The sequence below is a fragment of the Ranitomeya variabilis genome, chromosome 4 (genome assembly GCF_051348905.1).
Source record: "Ranitomeya variabilis isolate aRanVar5 chromosome 4, aRanVar5.hap1, whole genome shotgun sequence".
Taxonomy (NCBI): Eukaryota; Metazoa; Chordata; class Amphibia; order Anura; family Dendrobatidae; genus Ranitomeya; species Ranitomeya variabilis.
In genome coordinates, this window is record NC_135235.1 from 246,461,871 (window position 1) to 246,483,741 (window position 21,871).

Consider the following 21,871-nt stretch of genomic DNA (forward strand, 5'->3'; position numbering starts at 1 on the left):
CATTGGTATCAAGTTGCACAGAGTGTCTGCCATAGGGCTTTGTCTTGGTATGAGCGAATGCAGAGGGGGAGAAAGGGGGTTGGATCTGCAGCGTGTGTCTGGAAAGCCATGTAACCTTCTGAAACTAAACTCACACTATGACATTTTTACATTATCGTGACAGAGTCCAAGGTCAGAAGCCAGAAGGGTACATCATAAAGACAAGGAAGAGACAAAAGCAAAGTCAGGTAACGTTCCAAGGTCAAAGTACCGGGAGGATAACGGATCAGAGCTGGTAGTCAAAACAAAGTCCAAGGTCAGGCAACAGATCAAACATATAGAACTCAAGGCACAGGAGCACAAACCTCACAAGATGAATGTATATCTGGCAGTGTTCTGGGAAACTCAGCGCAGTTGCCTTGCGCAGGCGTGTACTCCGGAGGACAGAGAATGAACTTCAATCCAATATTGCAGCCAGCATGCAGCCAGCGGTTAAGGAAAGGGTGAATCAAACACCTGAAAACCAAGCCCATATGACCCAAAACTGGTCCCGCCAAATTCAGGTGACAGGTTCCCTTTAAGAAGCATGACCATTAAGTGGAATAATGAATACATGAAACAGCCGATGCCTCACAGCCTCAGATTGGATAGTCGAGCTGTCAATCAACACACTTGACAGCTCAGCACGCCCCTGTACCAGATTGGACGGCTGAGTTGTCAGTAACTGCATCCCAGACACCTTGAGGGGTGGAACCGTAACAGCGAGCATATATAGCAGAGGGGAGTGACCAACACTGAACAGCTGAGAGTCCAGGTAGGAAAGCTCCAGGAGCTTCAACTGCACAGATTAACCCTTACACTGTTAGCAAAGAAAAACCTGCACTAATTATTACGATGGTGACGTACTTCCAAATAGTGCAGGAGTGCGTGACAACAGACACTGTGATCTTCTGGCCCCTCTCTGTCTGCAGAAAAATGTGGGAAGCGGAGTAGACTGCCGAGCCATGTAAACACAGCCGATCCCTGTACACACCGCCGATCCCTGTACACACCACCGATCCCTGTACACATCACCGATCCCTGTACACACCGCCGATCCCTGCAGACATCACTGATCCCTGTGCACACCGCCGATCCCTGTGCACACCGCCGATCCCTGCGCACACCGCCGATCCCTGCACACACCGCCGATCCCTGTAGACATCACTGATCCCTGTGCACACCGCCGATCCCTGAGCACACCGCCGATCCCTGTACACACCGCCGATCCCTGCAGACATCACTGATCCCTGTGCACACCGCCGATCCCTGTGCACACAGCCGATCCCTGTGCACACCACTGATCCCTGTGCACACAGCCAATCCCTGTACACATCACCGATCCCTGTACACACAGCCGATCCCTGTACACAACGCCGATCCCTGCAGACATCACCGATCCCTGTGCACACCGCTGATCCCTGTACACACAGCCGATCCCTGTGCACACCACCGATTCCTGTGCACACCGCCTATTCCTGTAAACACAGCCAATCCCAGTGGTCATAGCCGATCCCTGCAGACATCGCTGATCCCTGTACACACAGCTGATCCTTGAATACACCACCGATCTCTATAAACACAGCCGATCTCTATAAACACAGCCGATCCCTGCGGACATCAGCGATCCCTATGCACACCGCAGATCCTTGTATACACCACAGATCCCTGTACACACCGTAGATCCCTGTGCACAATGCAGATAACTGTAAACACAGCTGATCCCTGCGGACATCGCCGATCCCTGTGAACAGCACAGTGCCCTGTAAACACAGTCGATCCCTGTACACACCGCAGTTCCCTGTAAACACAGCCGATCCCTGTAGACACCGCAGATCCCTGTACTGTACACACAGCAGATCCCTGTACACACCGCCAATTCTTGTGCACACCGCCGATCCCTGTACACACAGCTGATCCCTGTGCACACAGCTGATCCCTGTACACACCACCGATTCTTGTGCACACAGCAGATCCCTGTACACACCGCCGATTCTTGTGCACACCGCCGATTCTTGTGCACACCGCCGATCCCTGTACACACAGCCGATCCCTGTACATACCGCAGATCCCTGTACACACAGCAGATCCCTGTACACACCACCGATTCTTGTGCACACCGCCGATCCCTGTACACACAGCCGATCCCTGTACACACAGCCGATCCCTGTACACACAGCCGATCCCTGTACATACCGCAGATCCCTGTACACACAGCCGATCCCTGTACACACAGAAGATCCCTGTACACACAGCAGATCCCTGTACACTGATCCCTGTACACACCGCCGATCCCTGTACAGTGTACACTGATCCCTGTACACACCGCAGATCCCTGTACACACAGCTGATCCCTGTACACACCGCAGATCCCTGTACACACAGCAGATCCCTGTACACACAGCAGATCCCTGTACACACAGCCGATTCTTGTGCACACCGCCGATCCCTGTACACTGATCCCTGTATCTGTGATTTGGCTGCACTGACCACATACAATCCCACCCTCCGGCCGCAAGGAGTCGCTGTCATCATGGGGACACGAGGCGCCCAGCCGTCATCCAGCAGATCACCGGGATTGTGACGTCACTGCCAGGACGGAGACAGCGCGAGACACCGGAGACACCGGGTACCGGGGAGAGAGAGAGAGGCTGTATGTAGAGAGACAGAGAGAGGCTGTATGTGGAGAGACAGAGGCTGTATGTGGAGAGACAGAGAGGCTGTATGTAGAGAGGCAGCAGAGAGGCTGTATGTAGAGAGGGTTGTGGCTAAATCCAAGTCGGCTAAAGGACCAGGTCCCTCTGCCGACTGGGAAATAGCCTGCTCTGTGTGAGAAAGCTAAATCCCAGTCGGCTAAAGGCCCAGGTCCTTCTGTGCACTGGGATTTAGCTTTCTCACACAGAGTCGGCTATTTCCTAGTTGACAGAGGGACCAGGTCCTTTAGCCGACTTGGATTTAGCCTGCTCTATATAAGAATGCTAAATCCCAGCAGATAGAAGGACCCTTATTGTATATAGATAGATATGAATCCTGTCATGTGATTTTTTGCAGTAATATTGAGCCGCAGACTAGATATGACATCTGATTACACATTTATTTATATGTGACAATTATACACACAAATTTTCCCCCTAATCCCAGTGTGTACAATATTCTGCGCCAATCTCATCTGCGACACGTTTTATTTACTGGTGATAATTTTTGTAGATCACACAACCACAGATTTTTTTCCATGCATGCACCTAGGAGTGTTTTAACCCTCGGGTGATTTTCCGTTTTGTTTTTTTAAAAAATTTTCTTCCCATAACTTATTTTTCCATCCACATCGCCATTGGGATTTTTTATTTATTTTGGCCCCGGGACGTTCTTATTTATACCATTTTGGCGGGGATTTTTTATTTTTTATTTATTTTTTTTGTAATGGAGCAAATGCGATTTTTTTTGTTTCTTATATTTTTATGATATATGACGTAACTTGTAGATCATGCAACCACAGATTTTTTTCCATGCATGCACCTAGGAGTGATTTAACTCTTTGGCGATTTTCATTTTTTTTTACATTTTTCTTCTTTCCCATAACTTATATTTTCATCCACATCACCGTTGGGATTTTTTTGTTATTTTGGCGGGACGTTCTTTTTTATACCATTTTGGCGCGGATACCATGTTTTGATCACCTCTTATTTCATTTTATTGCAATGTTGCGGCGACCAAAAAAAACGTAATTATGGCGTTTCTAGTTTTTTTTCTCGTTATGCCGTTTACCGATCAGATTATTTTACATTTTGATTGGTCAGACCTTTCTGAACACGTCAATTCCAAATTTATTTATTTTTTTAAATGGAGCAAAAGCGATATTTTTTTTTCTGATATTTTTATGTTATATGATGTAACTGCATCATGCGTTGTGAAGGGGTCAATACTATAATTATTGGCCAAATGGACCAGGTCCTTCTGCTGACTTGGATTTAGCCTGCTCTCTGTGAGAAAGCTAAATCCCAGTCGGCTAAAGGCCCAGGTCCTTCTGTGCACTGGGATTTCGCTTTCTCACACAGAGTCGGCTATTTCCTAGTTGACAGAGGGACCAGGTCCTTTAGCCGACTTGGATTTAGCCTGCTCTATATAAGAATGCTAAATCCCAGTAGATAGAAGGACCCTTATTGTATATAGATAGATATGAATACTGTCATGTGATTTTTTGCAGTAATATTGAGCCGCAGCCTGGATATGACATCTGATTACATATTTATTTATATGTGACAATTATACACACGAATTTTCCCCTTAATCCCAGTGTGTACAATATTCTGCGCCAATCTCATCCTCGTCCCGTTTCATTTACTGGTGATCATTTTTGTAGATCACACAACCACAGATTTTTTTCCATGCATGCACCTAGGAGTGTTTTAACCCTCAGGCGATTTTCCGTTTTTTAAATTTTTGTTCCTTCCCATAACTTATTTTTCCATCCACATCGCCGTTGGGAATTTTTTTTATTTTGGCGGGACGTTCTTATTGATACCATTTTGGTGCGGATACCATGTTTTGATCATCTCTTATTTCATTTTATTGCAATGTTGCGGCGACCAAAAAAAGTCATTATGGCGTTTCGAGTTTTTTCTCGTTATGCCGTTTACTGATCAGATTATTTAACATTTTGATTGGTCAGACGTTTCTAAACATGTCAAGTCCCAATTTGTGTATTTTTTTAATTGAGCAAAATCAATATTTTTTCTTATATTTCTATGATATATGACGTAACTGCATCATGCGTTGTGAAGGGGTTAATACTATAATTATTGGCCAAATGGACCAGGTCCTTCTGCCAACTTGGATTTAGCCTGCTCACTGTGAGAAAGCTAAATCCAAGTGGGATAAAGGACCAGGTCCCTTGGATGGTTTAATACCAGACTTAGTAAGCTAAAACACCAGGTCCTTCTGCCCACTTAGCTTTAGCTTGCTGTATATAACAAAGTCTAGTGGGCAACGCAGTCCACCAGTGATTCACCAATCTGATGCACTGTAATGATCCCACTGGTTCACTGTCGGACTTCCGTACTGTAGTGCCCCTGTGTCACGCAGGGGGCAGTCCGGCAATCCAACCTACTACAATGTTTCCGCCAGGTTATGCGTATTGCCGGTCACTGTGCTCCTTGAGTTCACCTCAAGTGACAGCTCAGAGGGTACTGTGATAACCGCAAACTGTCATCTCCAGTGACCTCACAGGTGGCGGCTTCCATGCCACCCTTAGTGTGTACGGCGGACACGGGGAGGGGTCACGTTTTATGATGTCACTATGGCTTCTGTATGTATTGGAGCAGGGGATCATCTTGGGACCTCGATGTGGATTACGCTGGACCTTGTGGATCTCATTGAACCTGCAGGTGTTTTTTTTTGGGTAAATGGGTGAAAGAGGGTGTCTGTTTTTATATTTTAATTACATGTTTTTAATCTGTGTTTCTTTAGTTTTACTTACAGTGTTAGTAAACAGGGTGTTTCATAGACACCTCTCTATTACTAACCCTGGGCTTGATGTCAGCTGTGATTTTTGACAAATCACAGTTGTAATTATACTTACAGCCCTGGCAAAAATGAAGAGACCACTGCAAAATGTCCAGTTTGTCTGATTTTTCTCTATAGGTATATTTTTGAGTAAAATGTAAATTGCTCTTTTATTCTATAAACTTCTGACATGCCTCAGAATTTTCAAGCAATAAATTTAGTATTTTTTTCTAACAAAGAAAAATGGTCAAAATAAAAATAACCCAGTGCTTTCAGACCTCAAATGATGCAAAGAAAACAAGTCCATAGTCATTTAGAAACAACAGTACTAATTTTTTAACTCCGGAAGAGTTCAGAAATAGTGATGAGTGAACGTGCTCGCCACTACTCGTTACTCGCCCAGGTATCGGTGTACTCGGCGAGCATTTCCGGTATTATTCGGCGGTAACTGCAGTCTTCACCCAGCAATTTTGGCGGACTTAAGAGACCCAATCACGGTGCAGGGATTGTCTGCCAGGCCATGAAACGCCGCAGCCATCTTTGTTGTGGTCGTGCAGTGATTGGCTGGGCCGTACAGCATCATCCCGAGTATAAGAGACCTTGTGCCGCCCTGCTCGCCGCATTCTGTTCCTGTTTCAGCGAGAATAGGGAGAGCTGCTGCCGAGATAGGGTCAGAATCGTGGTTTTAGAGTTAGTGTAGGCCTGCAACTCTTACATCCACAACTCCTCAGAAACCAAAAGTCCTTTGTAGGGCTAATTTGTGGGTCCCGATATTGCAGCGCTAGGCAGGCAGGGCACAGCATATCCACATCAGTGCAAGGCCTGCAGGCACTGTATGTGCGTCCATTGCTCCCACTGCATCCCTCCCAAAGCTCCATAACCGCCTGCTGCTGCTGCAGCTTCTTTACTGTCTATATACCTATTTTTCCTTTTTTTTTCCAAAAATTCCCCCCCCCTAAAAAAAAAAAAATACAGTCTGTTCTGTCAGACTGAGGCCTGTTGAAAAGTTATAGTTTGTCAGGCATACGTAGCATAGTTGTCTGTGCGACCCTTGTGCTCCCTTTTTTTTGGTGTTTTAAATTCACTGAAAAAGGCCTCATATATCTGCGTCCTCCATGTTTGGTCATTGGAGGCCTGTGTACTTATTTTTTGACTGTGTGATACTCAAATTCTATACGGCGCTATTTCGTATTAAAAAATTCAAAGGCCACAGATTTGCCAGTGTGGTATTTCCGTTAGAGCCGTCATATATCTCTGTGCTCCTAGTTTGGGCATTGGAGACCGGTGTACTTATTTTTTGGCTGTGTGATACTCAAATTCTATACAGCACTATTTTGCATGAATTAACTTAAAAAAATTGAATACAGTCTGTTAGGTCAGGCTGAGGCCTGCCTGGTGTTTGGGTTTGAAAAATCATAGATTTGCAGGCATACTGATCACATATTATTTCGCTACTAATAAAGACATTTGTGTTGAGCATTTGAAATAGTGCAGTAGTCCATTTAAAATGGTTAAGGCAAGGGGCAAGGGACAGGGAAGTGGATGTGATGCTGATGGTGCATCCAGAGGATGAGGCCATGGGCAAGGTGAAAGTGCGCAAAACAAAGACCCACATCTTCTCTCTCGGCATTCCTGTCCCAGTTTCTAGGGGACCACAGCACACAACTATTGAAGCCACAGCAGTGTGTAACGGTGGTTGGCTGGATAGCGGAAAAAGCTTCCAGTCACTTAGCCACCACCACCTTGTCTTCCACACAGTCAAGTCTGAGTAGCCGTCAGTGAGGCCAGGATATTCCTCACCCTGATCCTCTTTCCTCCCACCATGCCGAGTGCCCTGAGACAACTGATCCCACATTGGACACTCTGAAGAGCTGTTCAGTTTTCCATTTCAAGATTCAGAAATCTCTCCCAGTCAACTTGAAGTGGGGAAAGATGAGATCGCATGTAGAGCTGCCCAAAGCTTTGACCAGCCCCAGTCACACGAAGGCAATGGTGGGAAAGTGTCACAAGAGGTGGACCATGATGAGACACAATTTCTAGAAAGTCAGGAGGAGGATCAGGGTGCAGATGTGGAAGACGAGGTGGTGGATGACATAGTAACTGACCCAAGCTGGCAGGAGGACATGCGTAGCGAGGACAGCAGCACAAATGGGGAAGGAGGCATATCCCCCAACAGGCAGGAAGAAGCAGTGTGGTGGCCACAGACAGAGGGCATGCATCCGTTCCTTGTAACACCAACATGAGTGAAGTTGCCATCCCACCTGTGAGATCTTCCAGAGTCTGGCTATTTTTTCAAGACTCTGCCGATAACCCTAAACAGGCCATTTGCAGCACCTGCCATGCCTGCTTCAGCAGGGGTAGTAAAACAACCAGCCTGACCACCAGCATGATCAGGCACATGCAAGCAAAGCACCTGACTTTGTGGGCCGAACCCCAGGCTCGAGGACCACTGCCTGCTGGTCACACCACTGCTTCTTCCACTGTTTTGCATAGAAGCCAATCCCAAGTACACCGTGCATGTGAAGATGCCTCTAGCCCTGCACCTGTTGTGGCCCACAGTCAAGCAGCACCATCAGCAAGCCCGTCCACGTCCTTGACCCAGCACAGCGTTCAGTTGTCTATAACCCAGTCTTTGGAACGCAAGCAGAAATACCCAGCCAACGCCCCACAGGCCACAGTCCTCAATTCTAATATTTCTCTTCTGCTTGTGCTAGAAATGCTGCCTTTTAGGCTTGTTGAGACAGAAGCATTCCGCAACCTGATGGGGGCGGTTGTCCCAAGGTACTCGGTCCCCAGTCGCCACTATTTCTACCGGTGTGCCGTACCGGCATTACACCAGCATGTGTCCCACAACATTACCCGTGCCCTCAACAATGCTGTTACCGGGAAAGTCCACCTAACCACGGACACGTGGACAAGTGCTTGTGGGCAGGGACGGTACATCTCAATGACGGCACACTGGGTTAACATAGTGCAAGCCGGGACCCAGTTGGACCTTGAGATGGAACACTTCCTCCCCACGCTGAGGATTGCTGGCCCTATGTCAATCAGGGTTGCCCCCACAGTCTACAGCTCCTGCACCTCCTCCTCCTCCTCTTCATCCTCCATCTATGAAATCAACACATCAGTCAGAAACTGGAAGCACTGCAGCACTGCCTCAGTCAAGCGGCAACAGGCTGTGCTGAAGCTAATCTGCATAGGTGACAAACCGCACAATGCAGAAGAGTTGTGGACAGCGCTGAAAAAGCAGTCAGATGTTTGGATGACACCACTGAACCTACAGCCAGGCATGGTCGTGTGTGACAATGGCCGTAACCTGATGGCTACTCTGAGGCAAGGTGAGCTCATACGCACACCTTGCTTGGCCCATGTGCTTAACCTCTTGGTTCAACGATTTCTGAAAAGCTACCCGGAGCTGCCGGATCTGCTAGTGAAAGTATGCCGTCTGTCTGACCATTTTAGAAAGCCAGCTACAGCTTCAGCCGCCCTTGCCATGCTTCAGCAGCGTTTTCAGATTCCAGCTCACCGACTATTGTATGATGTCCCCATCCCCACGCGCTGGAACTCTACGCTGCATATGTAGGAAAGGATTTGTGAGCAGAAGAGGGCCGTTGTTGACTACCAACATCAACAAGGCCATCGAATTTCAGGTCAGACTCCACACATAAGACCTCAGGAGTGGACATGGATGTAAGACATATGTAACATCCTCCAAAACTTTGAGGACTGCACTAAGATGGTGAGTGGTGATGATGCCATAATTAGCATCACTATCCCGCTTCTCAGCATTCTGAAAAACTATCTGCTCACAATCAGAGAGGATGCATTGCAGGCGGAGCACGAGGACATGGAGCAAGGAAACATACAGGGGGATTACACTCAGCCCAGCCTCATGTCTTCTCAACCTGGATTGTTAGGCAATGAGGAGGAGGAGGAAGAACAGGAGCTACTTTCATGTGCTATAGATGGTACTACAAACACATCTGTATTAGCTTCTGTTCAGTGGGGATGACCTGAGGACAGGGAGGAGGAGGAGGACAGCATCATCAGGTGTCCTGTTGATGAGGACACGGAAGTCTTGCCTGTTAGCAGTCTGGCACGCATGGCTGACTTTATGTTGCACTGTATTTCACGTGACCCTCGGATTATCAAAATTTTGGGTGACACTCATTACTGGTTGGTGACACTTCTAGACCCACGCTTCCAGGAGAACTTTCAATCTCTTCTGCCTGAGGCAGAGAGGTGTACTAAAATTTTGCAGTACCACAGGGCCCTTGTAGCGGAATTACTTAGAAAATTCCCATGTGAGAACGCTGGCAGCAGAAGTCAAGAGTTTGTTGTACAACCAAGGACTCCAAGCAAGAGAGAGACAGAAGTACAATCCAGCTCAGGCAGGGGAACAATGGCCAAGTTCTGGGACAGTTTTCTCAGACATTCCCATCGTGGCGGCACAGAGGCAAGGGGCGCTGTCACAAGAAGTGCAATGTTTGGGAAGATGGTGAGGGAGTACCTTGCAGATCGTACAAACATCCTCCGGGATTCCTATGTGCCTTTGAATTATTGGGTATCCAAGCTGGACACGTGACATGAACTGGCGCTCTACACCTTGGAGGTCCTGGTCTGCCCTGCTGCTAGCGTTCTGTCAGAGAGGGGTTTTAGTGCCGCTGGTGGAATTATAACAGAAAAGCGCATCCGCCTGTCAACTGAAAATGCTGACAGGCTGACTCTTATAAAAATGAACAAGGCCTGGATTGGGAAAGACTTCTGTACACCACCAAGTGAAAACAGCGAAACATAACCTCAAATACATTCTCTCTTTTGGGGAGGCGTATTCTCATGCACCTCTTCACAACCCCACATGGGTATACGCTTACAGATTTGGTCTGTTTGTTCTTATCCTCATCCTCCTCATCCAGAACCAATATATCACCAGGGTGAACGTGGTCTGTACGGTGCATTTTGGCAAAGGATGCTGTGATGGCACTTATTTTTTTTTAAAAAAGGACAACACATTGGGGAACTGGGCATGACATTACATTGGGCCTACTTCTTAACTCGGTCGCCTGCAATCTATCCTGTATCTGCCAGTAGATCACCAGGGTGAACGTGCTCTGTACGGTGCATTTTGGCCAAGGGGGCTGTGATGGCACTCTCTTATTTTTTTTAAAAAGGATCCCACATTGGGGAATTGGGCATGACATTCCATTGGGCCGACTTCTTAACTTGGTCTCCTGCAATCTAAAATGTTCCTGCCACTAGATCACCAGGGTAAACGTGCTCAGTACTGTTATAGGCCGTTGATATTTGGGCTAGGGGCATGCGATGGCAGTAGTGTACTTTAATAAAAGGTAACCCCTTTGGGGAATTGTTTGGCAGATCATGCACTGCATTACAAGTCTCAGAGACCCACACCACTACATTGGCCCTAATTCTTAACTGTCTCCTGCAATGTCTCTTCCTTATCTCTGACGACATGACCTGGGTGAACATGCTTTGAATTGTTATAGGCCCGTAAAGTTTGGGCATGGGTGGCTGTGATGGCAATAGTATATTTTTAAAAAAGGTACCCCCCATTGGTGAAACCAGATCCTTGATGGCAAACACTTCACATTTGTGTACCTTAAAGAGCTCACTGGAAAAGCTCCTTTTTGTGTTGCCTGGTTGCGCAAATTGGACACAATACACTTCATATAAATTTGATAATGCAATGATGTTAGTTTGGCTCAGTAGTTCATTACAAATATTTCTTTGTCCACTATATTAGTTTCTCTCCTTGAGAGCCATAACTTTGGCTGCCTCAAATGTACAAATGGCGAATATACAAATGGCGATTTGTAAACAAGATTTAAATACTGTATACCGAATGCATTCAGACAATCACATAGCTGCATTTCTTGTAAAACATTTACAGATGTGACAGACAATGCTCATAGTGACACAATCTTGATAAATGTTTGTTTTCTCACTTCAGAAACAGTTCGAAGCCTCTATATGTTTGCGGTTTGTCATTGTAAAACATTAAGGTTTACTGAAACTCTGCCTGTGGTGGATTGGTCTAAATCCTTGTGGCTTTTATATTCTAGTGGTTTATGGCCACTCGTCTGATGACTCCATGATATCTCAGTTTAACCCTGTTTTCTATTTTCTGTAAAAGTACTTTAGTTAGAATTTTGAAAATCTAGGTAATCCTCAGGTATATAGTTGTTAGTAATTTCCAGTTAGTCATATATTTTTATGTTACAGACATTTCGGTATAACAACCTTTTTTTGGGACTACCCCATATTCACGCTCCTGGGGCCTTTTAGGCCTGTACTAGGTTTACATGTGATACTCAATCTTTTTGTCTGTATTGTTGCTGGGGAAGAACTTTTATGACTCTGCTATTGCTGGGAAGAGTGTGGATTCTGCATGACAGCGCTGCTGTATTTGTCCAGCAAAGAAGGAAAGAAAATCGGAGCGTTTCTGTTCTACTTGCGGACAAAATGTATGCAAGGAACATTCAGCCGAAAAAATAATATGTGAGAATTTTCGGGGGAATATGTAAAGTTACAAATAAATATTCCTGCACCAAGTTTGCTACAACCAAAAAATGTTTTCATAAAAAAAATTGCATATAAAATGCCTATATTTGGCATGCCCATTTACTTACTTTTTTGTTGTTTTATGCACATAATTATGTTTTGAAATATACACATCTTAGGCTGTGTTCCCAGTAGCGCTGGGGATCGCCAGAAGGGGATCCGTAATGGATCTGACCTCCTGGTAACTCCAGGATTCCGCCAGCCTTAGCTGGGGTCACCAGGAGGTCAGATCCATTACGGATCCCCTCCTGGCGGACCCCAGCGCTAGTTGGAATGCATCCTTACCTTGCAATTGTAAAATAAATTTTGAAAAGTATTTTTGACATTTCCCAGTGAATGCATTTGTAGTGGTTGAAAGCAATGTTAAAGTTGAAAAACGCTTCAAAAACGCTGCGTCTGAACTAAGCCTAAAGGCCCCGTCTCACATAGCGAGATCGCTAGCGAGATCGCTGCTGAGTCACAAGTTTTGTGACGCAACAGCGACCTCAGTAGCGATCTCGCTATGTGTGACACGTACCAGCGATCAGGCCCCTGCTGTGAGATCGCTGGTCGTGTCGGAATGGCCTGGACCTTTTTTTGGTCGTTGAGGTCCCGCTGACATCGCTGAATCGGTGTGTGTGACACCGATCCAGCGATGTCTTCACTGGTAACCAGGGTAAACATCGGGTTACTAAGCGCAGGGCCGCGCTTAGTAACCTGATGTTTACCCTGGTTACCAGCGTAAATGTAAAAAAAACCAAACAGTACATACTCGCCTTTCGGTGTCCGTCAGGTCCCTTACCGTCTGCTTCCTGCTCTGACTGAATGCCGCCGTACAGTGAGAGCACAGCACAGCAGTGACGTCACCGCTGCGCTCTGCTCTCACTGTACGGCGGCACTGTCAGAGCAGGAAGCAGACGGCAAGGGACCTGACGGACATCAGATGGTGAGTATGTACTGTTTGTTTTTTTGGTAACCAGGGTAAACATCGGGTTACTAAGCGCGGCCCTGCGCTTAGTAACCCGATGTTTACCCTGGTTACCCGGGTGCTGCAGGGGGACTCCGGCATCGTTGAAGACAGTTTCAACGATGCCGAAGTCGTTCCCCTGATCGTTGGTCGCTGGAGAGAGCTGTCTGTGTGACAGCTCCCCAGCGACCACACAACGACTTACCAACGATCACGGCCAGGTCATATCGCTGGTCGTGATCGTTGGTAAATCGCTATGTGAGACGGGGCCTTAAGAGGGAGAGGAAATTTTCGGTCTGGGGTTAAATATTTGGCCTTACAGGCAAGTGATTAACCTACAAAGGATGTACCTTGACATATTTCGCAGCAAAACCTGTTTTGGTTTCGTTTTAATGTGTTTTTTGTGGCACCGGGAAAAATAGCATGAATCTCGGAAAAAAATGATTAAGGCCGGTTTCACACTTGCGTTGGTAGCAGCTGCGGACTTCCTCCTTGAAGCCCTGCCCTCCGCTGCTAGCTCCGCCTATTTCTGCATGCAGCCGGTATACAGCCTGTGTACCTATATTTAACATTAGGTACGCAGGTCGTGCCGCAGTATGCAGATGTTGCCGCATGCGTCGTTTTGACGATGCGGAGACCAGCATAGGACGCAGCTTGTAGCAATTTTTCTTCTCTGCATCGTCAAAACGACGCATGCGGAAGCATCCGCATACTGCGGCACGACCTGCGTACCTAATGTTAAATATAGGTATACAGGCTGCATGCCGGCCGCATGCAGAAATAGGCGGAGCTAGCGGCGGAGCTTCACGGAGGAAGTCCGCAGCTGCTACCAACGCAAGTGTGAAACCGGCCTAAGGCTGTGAACTAGGAGTCAGGAATGCTTCTAGGGCTTATCCCCATGATGTTCCTGTGTCTTTTGAGCAGTGTTTCTATCATTTTCAGATGTTTTTTGAAATTAAAAGGACCCCCGGGGGGATCGCAGTAAAAATACTTTGGTCTCACGTAGGCTTATATTGGGTTCGCTGTTCTGGCCGAGTACCTGAGAATTCCAATTTGCCCGACCCGAGCAACGAGCACCCGAGCATTTTAGTGCTCGCCCATCACTATTCAGAAATTAATATTTTGTGTAATAACCATAATTTTTAATCACAGTTACATGCATCTTGGCATGCTTTCCAGCAGTGTTTCACACTGCTTCTGGCGCAAAAATGTAAGCAGTTCTTCTTTGTTTGATGGCTTGTGACTATCCATCATCCTCTTGATTACATTCCAAGTTTTCCAATTGGGTTCAGGTCTGGAGAATGGGCTCCCCATGACAGGGTTTTGATGTGGTGGGTTCTTAATTTTGGCCAGAGCTGTATAACCCCAATTGCCACTGCACAAAAGCAATCAGGATGCTCCATTTCTCGTGCAGCTGAGGACTAGTCTTATTAGTGTTGGTAGGGGCCAATATTCATGGACCTTCACAGCTATTTAACATCAGCCCTTAGCGGTCTGTTTTGCCTTAGCTGGTTATTAAAAATGGAGGGGGCCCAATTAATTTTTTGGGTGAGTCCACCCATTTTTTAATAACCAGCTAAGAAAAAGCAGAGAGCTGTTCACTGATTAATAGGCTGAAAAGGTAAATGTTTATTGGGCCCTTCCCAGCATAATGAGACCATCTCACAGCCAATGTGGTCTCGAACTTTCGTGCTGTAAAATGGGGGTAGTAAGCGGTAAAGGTGAAAAATGGAACAACAGAGAATAAAAAGTAATAATAATAATCTTGAAAAAAGAGACATAGGTCCAAATGTAGGAGGTGTAGTAGGTGGAGGAGCTTGAGGCGAATGTGGCGATGAAGGTGGAAGAGGTAGGGGATGAGGTATCCAAGTTTTTTTTTTTTTTAGGGACAGCACTTAGAAGAACATAATATAAAATAAAAAAGAACAATGTAGATACAGTAGTCGGATGTCCTAGTGGAGGAGGAGGTGGTGTAGGTGGACTAGCAGGAGGTGGACATTGCAGTGTAGGTGGAAGAGGCAGGTCTGATGGTATCCAACATTATTTTTGTGGATTTTATTTCTCTTCCTTTTTGGTAAGGCCCCAAAATAAAACAAATGGCAAATAAAATATAACAATGTCTGGGTGCAGATGGTACATTTGTCTGGTTTGCCAGAGGTACAGACAAGTCCTGTGGACTCCACTCCTGGTTTCTTTTAATGAATGCGAGAGTGGCCACGTTGGCTTTGGACAGGTGGATGCGCCTATGTGTGATATACACATGTTCCAACATTACACTTGCCACGGGGCATGCCGGCACTTCCAAGTCAAAAAGTACAAGCCTAGGCCATGTGTCCAGTTTGGAAACCAAGAAGTTAAATGGGCAGACCCAACTTAGTACATGCAGACGTGTGGACATAGACATGTACTCTTCCACCATGTTGTTATAACGCTGGCACCTGGTTGTATAGACCGTATCAGATGGTGGTGCTGGATGATGTGTCATGCTGATGAATTTTTTTCACATTTTAGCCATGTTAACGCTCCCTTCTGAGGTGGTGCCCCAGCTGCGTTGGCGACTTCCTCCTCCTCTGCCTTGTGTTTCTTCTGTCAGGTGGGAATGCCGTCAGTAGTGCCCCTACCAGCATGTGCTTGTATTCACACATTTTGCCATCCCGCTCCAGTGACGGAAGTAATAATGGTACTTTGTCTTTGCAGCAGGGATGCAGCAGGGTGGCCACCCAGTAATCAGTAGGGGTATGATCTGGGCAACTCTGCGGTCGTTGGGCAGGCACAGCAGACTGTATTGGCTCATTCCGCCCTCTCTCTGTTGGAGTCCCTCAAGGCTCTGTCCTGGGGACCCTAATTTTTTCCATCTATACCCTTGGCCTAGGATAACTCATAAAGTCCCATGGCTTCCAGTATCACCTGTATGCTGATGACACTCAGATCTACCTCTCTGGCCCAGATGTCACCTCTCCGCTGTCCAGAATCCCGAAGTGTCTGTCAGCCATATCCTCCTTCACCTCTCGCTTCCTAAAACTCAATGTAGACAATGCCAATCTCCCCTACCTGATCTATCTATTATGGTAAGCAGAATCACGTACTCTCCCACACCTGAAATCCGCTACCTCACGGTAACTCTCGACTCTGCCCTGTCCATCAAACCGCTCGTCCAAACTCTTGCCACCTCCTGTCGCCTCCAACTCAAACATATTGCCAGAATCCGTCCCTTCCTCTGCCCTCAATCTACTAAAATGCTTGAGCATGCCCTTATCTCTCACCTCGACTACTGCAACATCCTCCTCTGCGGCCTCCCCGCTAACTCTCTTGCACCACTCCAGTCTGTCCTTAACTCTGTTGCCCGGCTAATCCACCTCTCTACTCCCGTTTCTCCCCTCTGCAAATTTCTCCACTGACTCCCAATTCCACAACGAATCCAGTTCAAACTACTAACACTGATCTACAAAGCCATCCACAACCTGTCCCCTCCTTATATCTCTGAACTAATCTCCCAATATCTTCCCTCACGTAATCTTCGATCCTCCCAAGACCTCCTACTCTCCTCCACACTTATTCATTCCTCACACAACCGCCTCCAAGATTTCTCCCCAATATCCCCATCCTCTCGAATTCCACGCCTCAACACGTCCAATTATCCACCACCCTTGGATCCTTCAGACGGAACCTGAAAACCCACCTCTTCAGGAAAGCCTACAGCCTGCAATAACCATTCTGCCGCCTCACCACCACCCGAGCTGCTGCACCCCCGACCTTTTGTCTCTTCCCCATAGAATGTAAATCCGCAAGGAAATGAAATTTCAACTCATAGCTGTCAAACAAGTTTATTACAAGTCAAATAGTTAGAAATAAAAAAAAAGAGAAATATATAAGTATGCATACATACAAATCAATAATAAAGAGTTTTAGAAATTAAAACAATGAATTAAACATTAAAGACAGATTAATTACAAAAAAGAAAAACACATTTTGTACCAAAGTCCCCTGTGCTTTAGCTGCAAAAATTGTATTGTGGTGCTTAAAGGCAACCTGTCACCCCCAAAATTGAGGGCGAGCTAAGCCCACCAGCATCAGGGGCTTATCTCCAGCATTCTGTAATGCATTCTGTAATGCGGTAGATAAGCCCCCGATGTATCCTTAAAAATTAGAAAAAGAGGTTATATTATACTCACCCAGGGACAGTCCCAGTCCTGTACGATGGGCATCGCGGGCCGGTCTGGCGCCTCCTATCTTCATCGGATGATGTCCTCTTCGTGTCTTCACGCTGCGGCTCCAGCACAAAGTACTGCAGTGTGCAGGCCCCAGGCCTCTCTGACCTTTCCCGGCGCCTGCGCACCGCAGTGTGAAGACAAGAAGAGGAAGTCATCCTATCAAGATGGGAGGCCCAGGACCGGACCGCGACTTGGATCAGACCGCCCGCGTGAGTATAATATAACCTCTTTTTCTCATCTTTTAGCATACATTGGAGGCTTAGCTACAGCATTACAGAATGCTGTAGATAAGCCCCTGATGCAAGCGAGCGCGGGGAGACAGAGCGAGCGCGGGGAGACAGAGCGAGCGCGGGGAGACAGAGCGAGCGCGGGGAGACAGAGCGAGCGCAAATCGAGAAAAAGGGTTTTTTTTTTTGTTTTTTTTAAAGTAATTATACTCATCTATCTGACATTATCAGATGCACACGGTGTCATCCCTTTGGGTCCTCACATGGATTGTGGGGGCACCGCCATTCCACTTGGTGAAAAGAAGTCCAGTGATGTAATGACATCTGCAGGGAGGTCACTGCTCTGGGGGGGGGCACAGGATGGGGAAAAGTCAGAATACCTAGAATAAAACAGAAAAAAAAATCATGCAGAAAACTGGATACAAGTAGTGGCTGACACCAGTGGCCACCGGGCTAATACTGAGTAGCACAGCGTGCGAGGGGAGAATAAAGCCAGGGATCTGGAGACATTGTTGTAAAGCTGTTTCGCTCCCAGAGGTCATAGGTCAGTCATCAATCTGACAGCATGTGTCCCCAATAATATTAATATTAACAGGACCGACTCCTCACCATCAGGCAGAGATTCTCATGCCAAGTAATATCAATCCCTCAGATCTCCATCATCATTCATCCCCTCCCGTTCGCCCCCACACACGTAGCACTATACTTCCCTGCACCCCCCACCGCAAGTGACATCACACACTGACCTGCACAGCACGTGACATCAGCTCCCCACACCACATAGACCCATGCGAGTAACATCAGCCCCATTCTGCAGGTAGACCCCCCTGCACGCAGATCCCCGCAGATCCCCCACGCAGGCAACATGACCCCCTTCCTAACAGAGACTCCAGCACACAGCCTCTCTTCCCCAGAGACCTGCAGCCCCCCTTCACAACAGACACCCAGCCCCGCTAGCAAGAAACATGACCCCCTTCCCACTGAGACCCCAGCATGCAGTCACCCTTCCCCAGGCAGGCCCCTCCAGCATGCAGTCCCATGCAAACAACATCTCCCCCTTCTCCCCAGGCGGACCCCCCGTCCAGCATGCACATGCAGCCCCATGCAAGCAACACCACCCGATTCTCCCCAGGCAGCCCCATGCAAGCATCACCACCCCATTCTCCCCATGCAGCCCCATGCAAGCATCACCACCCCATTCTCCCCATGCAGCCCCATGCAAGCATCACCACCCCATTCTCCCCATGCAGCCCCATGCAAGCATCACCACCCCATTCTCCCCATGCAGCCCCATGCAAGCATCACCACCCCATTCTTCCCATGCAGCCCCATGCAAGCATCACCACCCCATTCTCCCCATGCAAGCATCACCACCCCATTCTCCCCATGCAAGCATCACCACCCCATTCTCCCCAGGCAGCCCCATGCAAGCACCACCACCCCATTCTCCCCAGGCAGACCCATGCAAGCACCACCACCCCATTCTCCCCAGGCAGCCCCATGCAAGCATCACCACCCCATTCTCCCCATGCAAGCATCACCACCCCATTCTCCCCATGCAGCCCCATGCAAGCATCACCACCCCATTCTCCCCACGCAAGCATCACCACCCCATTCTCCCCACGCAAGCATCACCACCCCATTCTCCCCACGCAAGCATCACCACCCCATTCTCCCCACGCAAGCATCACCACCCCATTCTCCCCACGCAAGCATCACCACCCCATTCTCCCCACGCAAGCATCACCACCCCATTCTCCCCACGCAAGCATCACCACCCCATTCTCCCCAGGCAGCCCCATGCAAGCACCACCACCCCATTCTCCCCAGGCAGACCCATGCAAGCACCACCACCCCATTCTCCCCAGGCAGACCCATGCAAGCAACATCCCCCCGATTCTCCCCAGGCAGCCCCATGCAAGCATCACCCCCCCATTCTCCCCAGGCAGCCCCATGCAAGCAACACCCCCCCATTCTCCCCAGGCAGCCCCATGCAAGCATCACCACCCCATTCTCCCCAGCAGCCCCATGCAAGCAACACCACCCCATTCTCCCCAGGCAGCCCCATGCAAGCAACATCCCTCCATTCTCCCCAGGCAGCCCCATGCAAGCATCACCCCCCCATTCTCCCCAGGCAGCCCCATGCAAGCAACATCCCCCCATTCTCCCCAGGCAGCCCCATGCAAGCAACATCCCCCCATTCTCCCCAGGCAGCCCCATGCAAGCATCACCCCCCCATTCTCCCCAGGCAGCCCCATGCAAGCAACATCCCCCCATTCTCCCCAGGCAGCCCCATGCAAGCAACATCCCCCCATTCTCCCCAGGCAGCCCCATGCAAGCAACATCCCCCCATTCTCCCCAGGCAGCCCCATGCAAGCATCACCCCCCCATTCTCCCCAGGCAGCCCCATGCAAGCACCACCCCCCCATTCTCCCCAGGCAGCCCCATGCAAGCATCACCCCCCCCCATTCTCCCCAGGCAGCCCCATGCAAGCATCACCACCCCATTCTCCCCAGCAGCCCCATGCAAGCATCACCACCCCATTCTCCCCAGCAGCCCCATGCAAGCAACACCACCCCATTCTCCCCAGGCAGCCCCATGCAAGCAACATCCCCCATTCTCCCCAGGCAGCCCCATGCAAGCATCACCCCCCCATTATCCCCAGGCAGCCCCATGCAAGCACCCCCCCCATTCTCCCCAGGCAGCCCCATGCAAGCACCACCACCCCATTCTCCCCAGGCAGCCCCATGCAAGCATCACCACCCCATTCTCCCCAGCAGCCCCATGCAAGCATCACCACCCCATTCTCCCCAGCAGCCCCATGCAAGCAACATCCCCCCATTCTCCCCAGGCAGCCCCATGCAAGCAACACCACCCCATTCTCCCCAGGCAGCCCCATGCAAGCAACATCCCCCCATTCTCCCCAGGCAGCCCCATGCAAGCATCACCCCCCCATTCTCCCCAGGCAGCCCCATGCAAGCAACATCCCCCCATTCTCCCCAGGCAGCCCCATGCAAGCAACATCCCCCCATTCTCCCCAGGCAGCCCCATGCAAGCATCACCCCCCCATTCTCCCCAGGCAGCCCCATGCAAGCACCACCCCCCCATTCTCCCCAGGCAGCCCCATGCAAGCATCACCCCCCCCCCATTCTCCCCAGGCAGCCCCATGCAAGCATCACCACCCCATTCTCCCCAGCAGCCCCATGCAAGCATCACCACCCCATTCTCCCCAGCAGCCCCATGCAAGCAACACCACCCCATTCTCCCCAGGCAGCCCCATGCAAGCAACATCCCCCATTCTCCCCAGGCAGCCCCATGCAAGCAACACCACCCCATTCTCCCCAGGCAGCCCCATGCAAGCAACATCCCCCCATTCTCCCCAGGCAGCCCCATGCAAGCAACATCCCCCCATTCTCCCCAGGCAGCCCCATGCAAGCATCACCCCCCATTCTCCCCAGGCAGCCCCATGCAAGCATCACCCCCCCATTCTCCCCAGGCAGCCCCATGCAAGCATCACCACCCCATTCTCCCCAGCAGCCCCATGCAAGCATCACCACCCCATTCTCCCCAGCAGCCCCATGCAAGCATCACCACCCCATTCTCCCCAGCAGCCCCATGCAAGCAACACCACCCCATTCTCCCCAGGCAGCCCCATGCAAGCAACATCCCCCATTCTCCCCAGGCAGCCCCATGCAAGCATCACCCCCCCCCCCCATTCTCCCCAGGCAGCCCCATGCAAGCATCACCCCCCCATTCTCCCCAGGCAGCCCCATGCAAGCATCACCCCCCCATTCTCCCCAGGCAGCCCCATGCAAGCATCACCACCCCATTCTCCCCAGCAGCCCCATGCAAGCAACACCACCCCATTCTCCCCAGGCAGCCCCATGCAAGCAACATCCCCCATTCTCCCCAGGCAGCCCCATGCAAGCATCACCCCCCCCATTCTCCCCAGGCAGCCCCATGCAAGCATCACCCCCCCATTCTCCCCAGGCAGCCCCATGCAAGCAACATCACCACATTCTCTCCAGGCAGACTCCCACTTACCTGATCTATGACTTTGGAGAATGAGCCCCATAATACCCCAAATCTTGCACAAAAATCCTCGAAATCCAGCCATGACATCCACAGCCTCCTCCTGTCTGCTCTGCTCTATGGAGGAAGAGGCAAATCCTGCACAAAACACTCCAAAACCAAATCCTGCACGAAATCCCGCCATGACATCCACAGCTTCCTCGTGTCTGCTCTGTCTGTTCTATGGAGGAAGAGGCACCGCCCCTTCCGGTCACATGGGCAGAGGTCCTTTAGCCGACTTGGATTTAGCCTCTACCACGTAGAGAGACAGCAGAGAGAGGCTGTATGTAGAAAGACAGGCTGTATGTGGAGAG

The 21,871-nt window shown here is 49.3% G+C and overlaps 1 protein-coding gene and 1 long non-coding RNA gene across 4 annotated transcripts in view; one reads left to right on the forward strand and one right to left on the reverse strand.

Moving 5' to 3' along the window:
• The first annotated feature begins 2,529 nt into the window (after positions 1-2,529).
• Positions 2,530-21,871, forward strand: part of SNX19 (sorting nexin 19) — a 70,315-nt gene continuing 50,973 nt past the window's right edge. For 2 of the 3 annotated variants that reach the window (XM_077249351.1, XM_077249354.1), the window contains exon 1: positions 2,530-2,647. The gene's annotated coding sequence lies outside the window, so the exon portion shown is untranslated. Of the gene's footprint in view, positions 2,672-21,871 lie in introns of all 3 variants that reach the window. The other variant, XM_077249353.1, reaches the window with a different exon arrangement.
• Positions 16,857-21,811, reverse strand: LOC143768771 (uncharacterized). Its single transcript, XR_013214018.1, has 2 exons — positions 21,531-21,811; positions 16,857-17,866 (listed from the first exon to the last, which is right to left on the reverse strand). It is a non-coding gene; the product is annotated as an uncharacterized LOC143768771 (long non-coding RNA).